At 46.9% G+C, this 9,901-nt stretch overlaps 1 protein-coding gene across 1 annotated transcript in view; it reads left to right on the top strand.

Annotated features, from left to right (window-relative positions):
* Positions 1-9,901, top strand: part of LOC121926912 (cytochrome P450 2J6-like) — a 41,209-nt gene that overhangs the window by 15,199 nt on the left and 16,109 nt on the right. The gene's annotated exons all lie outside the window — the stretch shown is intronic.

The following is a 9,901-nucleotide window of genomic DNA, read 5'->3' on the forward strand; positions in this document are numbered from 1 at the left end:
ATGTCAGGAAAAATCCCAGTATCGATTATCCTGGGTTAAGTGGGTTTTTTTGGCAGACCCCCCAAAAAACCTAACTGGATGCATTCAGGAAGCATGTGAACAATGGAGATTCATCCTGGATTAATCTTGGATTATTTTCACTGTCTGAATAACCATTCTGGTAAAAAAATAATAGTCAAAGTGCTGATGGCGCAGCCTTGTCAATCACTGTCAGCAAATGGAGGTCAGATCCCCACTTCCTGCGCTTGGGGCCCTTCTCCCGCCTTTACGTCCAAGGAGACAGCTGAAGGTAAGGAGTTGCTGAACTGGTTCTGTTAGATTCATTCAAACCAGTCCTATTGGGATGAGTTGCTGGAGCATAAGGTTAACATGCGCCAACCTTTGCATCACCTGGAAACCGCACCGAGCAAATGAGATAAAATAACCATTGATGTGGTTTGAAGGAATCTAACCTATAAAGGCAGAAACTGCATGATTCAGGAAGGTTGGGAACATGCAAACTTTGACAAGTGTGTCTCGTGTTCAAATGACACCCCCATCTTTTATATGTTTAATTGCATTTTATTTTTTAAATGTGCGACTGGAGTTCTGTTTCAACGCTTGCTTTTTAAAATGTTTTAAATTGCATTGTCCTTTTCCAGTTGTGAGCCTCTTTGAGTCCCACTTTTGGAGAAAAGGTGGGGTATAAATAAATATAATAATAATAATGATAATGATAATAATAATACATATTTATTTATAGCCCATCTCTCCCCGAAGGTTCAAGGCGGGTAACAATCATAAAATGCAAGATTAACAACTATAAACAACACGATCTCCTTACTCCCAGTTAAAACTAACACAACAGCATTAAATAAATTCAGTGAGTAAAATTAACCAGTTTGAACATAATTAAAATGAGGCATCATGGGAAGAACAAGGGCAACCTATTTCAGTATCATGGAACTAATAATAGTCATAATAATATTTAGGATGATTGATTTTGATTATTGTATTTTGGCTTTATTGTTTAATTTGTTTTTTTTTAAATGTTGCCTTTTATTAAGTTGCATTTCATGATTTTCCCTGATATATAATTTTCACTTACAAACACACAATTATAAAACATAGCACTCATTTTAAAACAGGAAACACCAAACAAACCATACAAACATTAACAGAAACCTAACAATTACTATACTACAAACATACAATACTTTCTTCCCGATTTCTGCAGTCCCTAATTTACAACAAAAACCTAACTTTTGCTTCATCCATTCTAATTGATTTCCTCAGTAAAGACCAATTCTGTAAATTCAAAAGTTCATTTCTCTTTCTGAGTTGCTAGTTTTGCAAAATGTGTCGCAAATGATAACACAACATGAGGCATCACATTCCAAACATTTTCTATCTGTTGACTTATCCATCTAGATATTATTCATCTGCATTTTGTATATCTTAATTATATTATTAATATGTCTTTTATTGAATTTTAAAAATGTATAAAACAAGCATCACAATATACAGTAGTAGTAGCTAGCGTTCCTTGAGTCTTAGCAAATGGATTTGACTTCCATTCCCAAGATTATATCATACAGTTTTATAACTGACAACTTCAATATCCATTTGTTAACTTGATCACACACTTTGGAGTTTATCAGACTCAAGTTTTGGACCCTGCAATTGCGCTAAGGAAGTGTAAAGAACGTTGCGAAATGACTGTGTCGTGTGATGTCTTACCACATTGCTTGCTTTTCCGTCATTCCCGCGTAACGTTATATTAGCGCTACAATTGCGCAAAAGTTGCGGTTTGCATGATGCGAAACCACACATAGCGGAACTGTCTACTACACCAGTGCCTTCCGTTTCTGTTGAGCATTTCGCAACAAAATCCTTGCGCATGCCCTTTGGAGGTTTTGGTGGCATCATGACCTTTGTGCTTCTGGGGGAGCGAGGGGGTCCCCCCCATCTTTAGGGTCCTATTTAGCAGAGGGGAGGGGGAGAAGGAAAGAGCCAAGAAAAAAGGGAATCTGGATGCAAAGAGTGACAGAAGGCAAAAGTGGAAATCAGGGTGGCTTTTGGTGGGGGGGAGAGTGGAGAAAGTGATGGAGGAGGAGGAGGAGGAGGAGGAGGAAAGAGCCATGGGAAGAAGGGAGCCACGGAGGGCATCCTATAATGGAGCAGGAGGAGGAGGATGAAGGACCCAGGGCAGCTCAGAGGGAGGGGAGGGTCGGAAGGAAGGAAGGAAGAGGAGGAGGAGGAGGAGGATGGCCCAGGGAAATAGGGCTGTGGAGAGGAGCCGGGGATGTGGGGAAATGGATGCAGCAGGAGCAGCCTCTTTTGACAATTTATGCACATGATTTTTGGGGTGCTTGCTTTCTTCTTGCTCCTGGAACTTAAGCGCCATTATTATTATTATTGTTGTTGTTGTTGTTGTTGTTATTGTTATTGTTGTTGTTTGTGTTATATGCGGGTGCTACAGTCAGAATGCCTGCGCTGCATTTCCATTTTATTCCCAACTGATTCCATGGGTCAGTTGGAACTGACAGGTCACTCTGTCTCAGCCTCAGTGGAAGGCAATGGCAAAGTGAAAGCAGGAGGAAAGGGGGCAGTTCAGGTCAGGTCAAAGGCAGGGCATGAACAGAGCTCCCATCAGGCACTTTCCTCCCTTTTTGGCAAAATGAGCGCATGTTTTGTTGTGTTTTTTCCAGAGGAATATATATATATATATATATATATATGTTTGCCCTTTGCAACAGTATCCCTTTGCTGGAAGTCAGCTAATGAAAGGGGAAGGGAACAATGAAAGGGCACTTTTTTCCTTGGAGAATCCATGCTAAAATGCGAATGTTACAATCGAATGTTACGTTTGTTGCTGTTGTCAATTAGGCAATTGGCAAAACGATACATGCTTTTGCAAGGAATGCAGGGATAGCTCTGAAGTGATTTTAAAGTTATAAAAGAATGCATGACAATTGCATCCTTTTCTGGCATTTACGAGGTGACAAATTTATTATTATTATTATTATTATTATTATTATTATTATTATTATTATTACATGTGCAAGAGGCATTCTGGGGTGGCACTTACAGCCTCCTAGGAGTCCATGCAGGACAGAGGAATGGGGCTGGGATGGATGACCCCTAGGGACTCCTTGCATTTGCAGCCCCCCAGGTGTCCATGCAGGACAGAGGAATGGGGCTGGAATGGATGACCCCTGGGTGTTCCTTACATTGGCAGCCTCCTAGGTGTTCATAGAATCATAGAATCATAGAATCGTAGAGTTGGAAGAGTCCACAGGGGCCATCCAGTCCAACCCCATTCTGCCATGCAGGAAATCACAATCAAAGCATCCCCGACAGATGGCCATCCAGCCTCTGCTGAAAGACCTCCAAGGAAGGAGACTCCATTACACTCCAAGGAGGTTTGTTCCACTGTCAAACAGCCCTTACTGTCAGGAAATTCCTCCTAATGTTGAGCTGGAATCTCTTTTCCTGGAGCTTGCATCCATTGCACCATTGTGTCCTATTCTCTGGAGCAACAGAAAACAAGCTTGCTCCCTCCTCAATATGACATCCCTTGAAATATTTGAACAGGGCTATCATATCACCTCTTAATCTTCTCTTCTCCAGTCCTGGAAAAGGAAGACCACCGGAAGGGAATGGGGTCAAAAAGCAGCCCAGCATCATGGGAACTTTGCAATCAGTAACTTTAGCGTTGCGTTGTTCTGCTGCCTACTACACCAAACCATTTCGCAACACATTTCGCAAGATAACGGGAGACCATGGCCGGGCTTCTACTTTTGCCCGCAATGCCCAAAAAGGGGAGGAATGACGCTTAAACTACAGGAGCATTGCGCAACGGGCTCCCATAGAAATGAATGGCGTCTGGAAGAACATTGCGCTTTCATGTTATTGGGCAACGTTGGTGACGCTAATATTGTGCGATAGGCAAGAAAAATCGCCAAAAACTCGTGTCTGATAAACCTCCTTTTTCCTGTCAGATTTAAATGTCCAAACTTAGCCTTCCTTTCTATTCTTATACCTTTATCCCCTTTTGTTCTGCAATCTATTTAAACCAATCTTCTCTGATTCATTTTTTACCGTTTATTCACCCTTCAGGTGAATTTAATTTCGTTCATCTAATGTCTGTATTTGTAAGATCCAACAACCTTCACCAATAATCTCCAACAGCAACTTGCTTAAAAGCAGTGAAGTTTATTGAGATATGAATGAAAGTGATCAGACAGACTTTTTAGTGAACTCTGAAAAGCAAATCTCAAGCCTCAAGTTAAAAACACTCCTGGCTGGCCCCCACCTTTTTTACTCTCCCGCCTTCTACTCCCCACACCTCTCCCTCCTGTTTGCTTCCCAGGCTAGAGAAAGCAGGGTGACCTTGGAGAAGCTCTGCAGATGTCTCTTACTAATTAAACAGTGCATTCCAGACCTATGCAATTATCCCGCCAAAGCATCCCAACCCCCATAGCAAAGCAAGCTGGCAGACTACAATTTTAAGCCATTACAACAATATGAACAGTAACTACAGTGGATGGGAATATTGATTAGTTATTGGCTTTGGAGTTCTGACACTCTGCCTCCCCAAAACTTTATTTATCCAATTTAGGCTTGTCAGGGTAGGCCAAATGAAACTCATGAATCAATTTGTCAGCATTTACATGTTTAACCCCCACCCATTCAGCCATATCAACTGGAAAATGCTTCCACTGCACCAGATACTCCAATCCCCCCTTTACAATTCTAGAGTCCAAAATCTTTATAATTTCAAAATGTTCTTCCCCCTCAATGAGCAAAGGCAGGGGAGCAGGTTCGTTCAGTTCATCTTCAGTCCTCTTCCCAGCAGGCTTCAGCAGGCTGAAATGAAAGGTGGGGTTAATGTGTTTGTACATCTTTGGAAGATCCAACTCAGCAGTCACCTCACTAACCAGTCTTTTTACAGCAAAAGGACCCACAAACTTGGGGCCTAATTTTTTGCAAGGCACTCTACACTTTAAGTTCTTGGTAGACAGAAACACCCAGTCTCCCTCCTGGATGTCCCAACCAGACTTCCTGTGCTGATCAGCAAAATGCTTGTAGTCCAACTTGGCCTGCTTTAAAGCCTCCTCAATTTTAGGCCAACTGTCCCTCAATAGTTGGCTCCACTTTCCCACTGGCACAGGATCCTTTGGCTCAAGGGATAGCGAGGGGATAACCCTGGGCTCATAGCCAAACACCACTTGAAAAGGAGACATTCCAATGCTGGCATGACTAGATACGTTGAATGCCACCTCAGCATGGGGTAGCAAGTCCATCCAGTTGTCTTGTAGGTAATTGACATAGCACCTTAAATATACCTCCAGAGACCGATTAACCCTTTCCGTCTGACCGTCCGTTTGTGGGTGAAAAGCAGAGCTAAAGGCCAATTGCACCCCCAGTTTATCCTGTAAGCACCTCCAAAATTTTGAAGTGAAAGATGATCCGCGGTCAGACAGAATCTTGTCTGGTAAGCAATGCAACTTGTATATGTTTTCAATAAAAAGGTCAGCCAGTTTGGATGCAGATGGGACCCCCTTGCAACCCACATAGTGTACCTGTTTGGAGAACAAATCTGTAATAACCCAAATGGTGTCTTTGCCCTTGCTTTCTGGCAAATCCGTAATAAAGTCCATTGCAATGTGTTGCCAAGGTCTAGATGGAGTCTCCACAGGTTGTAATAGGCCACTTGGCTTGCCTGTGTGAGGTTTGGCTCTGGCACAGATTGAACACCCCTGTACATAAGCCTCAACTTCCTTACGAGCTTTGGGCCACCAATACTTTGCACTCAGGGTCACCCAGGTTTTAACAAACCCCCAATGTCCTGCAGCTTTGACATCATGACAAAGTTCAAGCACTTTCGCCCTGCAGGCTTCAGGCACATAAACTTTCCCATCTTTGGTCCATACCCCCTGTTCAGAACATTGGAGTTTGGGTTTTAGGCTTGTCAACTCCTCATCAGTCTCATAATTCTCCAAAATTTCCCTCAACATAGGGTCTAGGCTTTCTAAGCGAGACTCCTGTTCCTTCTTGGCCTGGGAGCGGGTGGTCACACCTAGCCCCAATTGTTTTGAGGAGAACAGAGTTTGTAGCTCCCCCCGTTCCTGTTGATCCCGACCATGCATTCGGGACAACCCATCGGCAAGCACATTGTCTTTGCCAGGAAAGAATTTTATGGTGAAATTGAACTTGTAAAATTCTTTCGCCCATCGTCTCTGTTTGGGAGTCAAATGCTTGGGGGTTTGCAGGGCCTCTAAGTTTCGGTGATCAGTCCACACTTCAAAAGGGTGTGGAGTCCCCTCCAAGAATTGCCTCCACACCTCTAACGCCCTTTTAATGGCATATGCTTCACGCTCCCAGCATGGCCAACCGGCTTGGGTCGAATCAAAGCGCTTAGACAAGTAGGCGCAAGGCCTCAATTTGCCTTCACTGTCCCTCTGCAACAGCACTGCCCCCACGGCCTCGTCCGAGGCGTCCACCTGCACCACAAAAGGTTGTTCGGGGTCTGGGTGCTTTAACACAGGCTCAGTGCTGAACAGTTTCTTTAATTGCACAAAAGCCTCAGTGCACTCCTTAGTCCATTCCACCTTATAAGAGGGTTTCTTTCGGGCTGCCTGTTCCTCAACAGTGGCAGGCCCCCCTGAAGTTCCCTTCACTTTGGTCTTCAGCAAGTTTGTGATGGGCAAGGCAATTTGAGCAAAGTTGGGAATGAACTGTCTATAAAAATTAGCAAACCCTAGAAACCTTTGCACCTGTTTGCGGGTTTTTGGTTGCGGCCAATTCATGACATCTTGGACCTTGTGTGGGTCCATCTGCAGACCCTTAGTGGATACTCTATAACCCAAGAACTCCAAGTTGTCGGTATGGAATTCACATTTTGACAGTTTGACATACAGTTTGTTATCCAACAGTCTTTGCAACACCTTGCGCACCAATTTTACATGGCTGGACAGGTCTGGGGAATAAATAAGGATATCATCCAAGTACACCAGCACCCCATCGTACAACAGGTCCTGCAGTACTTCGTGTATCAGCTGCATAAAACAAGAAGGTCCTCCAGAAAGTCCAAAAGGGAGGACTAAGTACTCAAAAGCCCCTAAGGGGCAATGGAAGGCTGTTTTGTACTCATCCCCTTCTTTAATCCTTACTCGAAAGTAAGCATCCCTCAAGTCCAACTTGGTGAAAACTTTCCCTGTCGCCAACCTGCTCAGCATGTCCTTCATTAATGGCAGAGGGTATTTGCTACACGTGCTGATAGCATTCAGATTTTTATAGTCTGTTACCAATCGAAGGGTCCCATCTTTCTTTTCTCTAAAGAACACCGGTGCCCCAAACGGAGACTTGGAGGGGCGAATAAAGCCTCTAGCCAAATTCTTATTGATGAACTCCTTCAATGTCTCCATCTCCCTAGGAGTCATTGAGTACAGTTTAGGTTTGGGGAGCGGGGCCCCGGGTGTCAATTCTATAGCACAGTCCGTGTCCCGGTGGGGCGGCAGGAGGTCACATTCCTTTTCCTCAAACACCGCCCCCAAGTCCTGGTAGACCCATGGAAATTTCCCCATCTCCTGAAGCTGGTTGACGACCGCTTTTGGGAAAGGGCCATATACAGTCACCGCTGTGGCTCGGTTGGGTTCCCTCCCCAGGGTTCCCGACAAAGCCACATGTTTGCTACACCCAGGGTCGTTGAACACCAACTGTTTTGTTCTCCAATTGATGTATGGGTTGTGAAAGGCTAGCCAGTCTATTCCCAACACTAGATCACAACCCCTGGTAGGACCCACCACAAACCGGATGGATTCCCAGTGTCCTGCAATCTGTAGAGTAAGTCTCTCCGTCTGGTGGCTGCTGGGTTTTCCCCCCATGACTGTCCCATCCATCTGCAGGAAAGGGATTGTCTCTGGCAAAGGCTCCAGTTTAATCTGGAGAGCTTGCACCAGTCTCTCACTGATCAGACATCGGGTGCATCCCGAGTCTAGAGCCGCCAACATGGGCTCGGTAGTCCCTTTTATTTTATGTCCCAATTTAACTTCAAGGTAATATATGGAAACCCCTCCACTCACCAAGTCCGGGATGTCATTGTCCGGAGCCGGTACAGCTGGGCAACTGTCATCGGCACCTGCCGGCGCGGCCGCCTGGCCGGCTGCCCCTTTCCCTGACCCTCCGGAGCCGGTTGCTGCCGCCTTGGTCGCCTTTTTGACTGTGGCCCTCTCCGGACAGGCAGCAATCAGGTGGCCCTTCTTTCCACATGCCAAACAGAGGCCAAGTTTCATCCGGCGTTGTTTCTCCACCTCCGCCGTAGTCTTGGGTTTGCCCTCTCGTCCTGGAGCCGCTGCCGCCTTCCCTTGCTGGAAAGCCGCCCGCTGCTTGGCCAGCTTGATCCGCTCCCTGGTAGCCTCCGCCTCCCCAGCACAACGAATCCAGTCTTGGAGGTCCGTGGGCGACTCCTTCATCAGGATCCACTCCAGCAGTTCTGCGCGGAGCCCATCCTGGAACTGGCGCGTCATCATCGCGTCCGGATAGTCCGTAATATTGGATGCCACCCTCCGGAACTCCATCACGTACTCGGCCACCGATCTGCTTCCCTGCTGCAAGGTGGCGAACTTGGCTCTCGCCCGATCCACGCGGAATGGGTCCTCGAACCTTGCACGAAGAGCCGTCATGAAGGCATCCAGGGACCGCAGCTCAGGAGCCCCACAATCATACAGCTGCACCAACCACTGAGCCGCTTGGCCCTCCAGTCGGCCGGCCACACATCTCACCTTCTCGGCTTCATCCGGGAAGTAGTCCCCTCTCGCCCGCATGTGTCCCGCCACCTGCGCGAGGAAGAAGGGAAGCCGCTCCGGGTCTCCGTTGAACTTAGCCTCCAGCTTACCAGCCAGCAGCTCCCGCAGTGCCTCTGCTTCCCCACGGTGACTGCGTGCGGTTCCTCCCGCTCCTCGCCGACGAGAGGGCGGCCTGGAGCCCTGGACATCTTCGTCCTCCTCCTCCGAGTCGGAGTCCTCCTCCAGGTCCAGCCGACGGGCTGCCCTGGCGGCGGTGGCTACGGGTGCCTTCCGGGCCTCCTGGCTCGGTTTCTTCCCTTCTTTGGGCATCAGGGTTGCCATCATCTCCTTCAGTTGGCGGAGGTCGTCCTTGACTCCTGCCACCTCCTCCACTAAGTCCTCAGCTCCGGGGCTTTGCCACATAGCTTCCCCCAAGCCTTGGTCCCAGGCCGTCAATCTGCCAGCCCGGCGCCGGTGTCTTCCGGTCCCTGCTGGCAAATACCACCAGTCCTCTGGTTGTTCCTCAGCGCCGGTCCCGGTCTTGGGCCTGGCTCCCTGGCGTCCCTCGACGCCACCTTTTCCCTCAGTCCCGAGGGCCTCGGTTTCCTTCACCACCTCGATCTCCAGGTCGGATGGGTCAACTTGCACCTTCACCTCGGTCATGATGACAAAGAGATTACAGCAGGAGTTCACTAACTGTAAGATCCAACAACCTTCACCAATAATCTCCAACAGCAACTTGCTTAAAAGCAGTGAAGTTTATTGAGATATGAATGAAAGTGATCAGACAGACTTTTTAGTGAACTCTGAAAAGCAAATCTCAAGCCTCAAGTTAAAAACACTCCTGGCTGGCCCCCACCTTTTTTACTCTCCCGCCTTCTACTCCCCACACCTCTCCCTCCTGTTTGCTTCCCAGGCTAGAGAAAGCAGGGTGACCTTGGAGAAGCTCTGCAGATGTCTCTTACTAATTAAACAGTGCATTCCAGACCTATGCAATTATCCCGCCAAAGCATCCCAACCCCCATAGCAAAGCAAGCTGGCAGACTACAATTTTAAGCCATTACAACAATATGAACAGTAACTACAGTGGATGGGAATATTGATTAGTTATTGGCTTTGGAGTTCTGACA

Source organism: Sceloporus undulatus, chromosome 3, assembly GCF_019175285.1.
Source record: "Sceloporus undulatus isolate JIND9_A2432 ecotype Alabama chromosome 3, SceUnd_v1.1, whole genome shotgun sequence".
In the NCBI taxonomy this organism is placed as follows: domain Eukaryota; kingdom Metazoa; phylum Chordata; class Lepidosauria; order Squamata; family Phrynosomatidae; genus Sceloporus; species Sceloporus undulatus.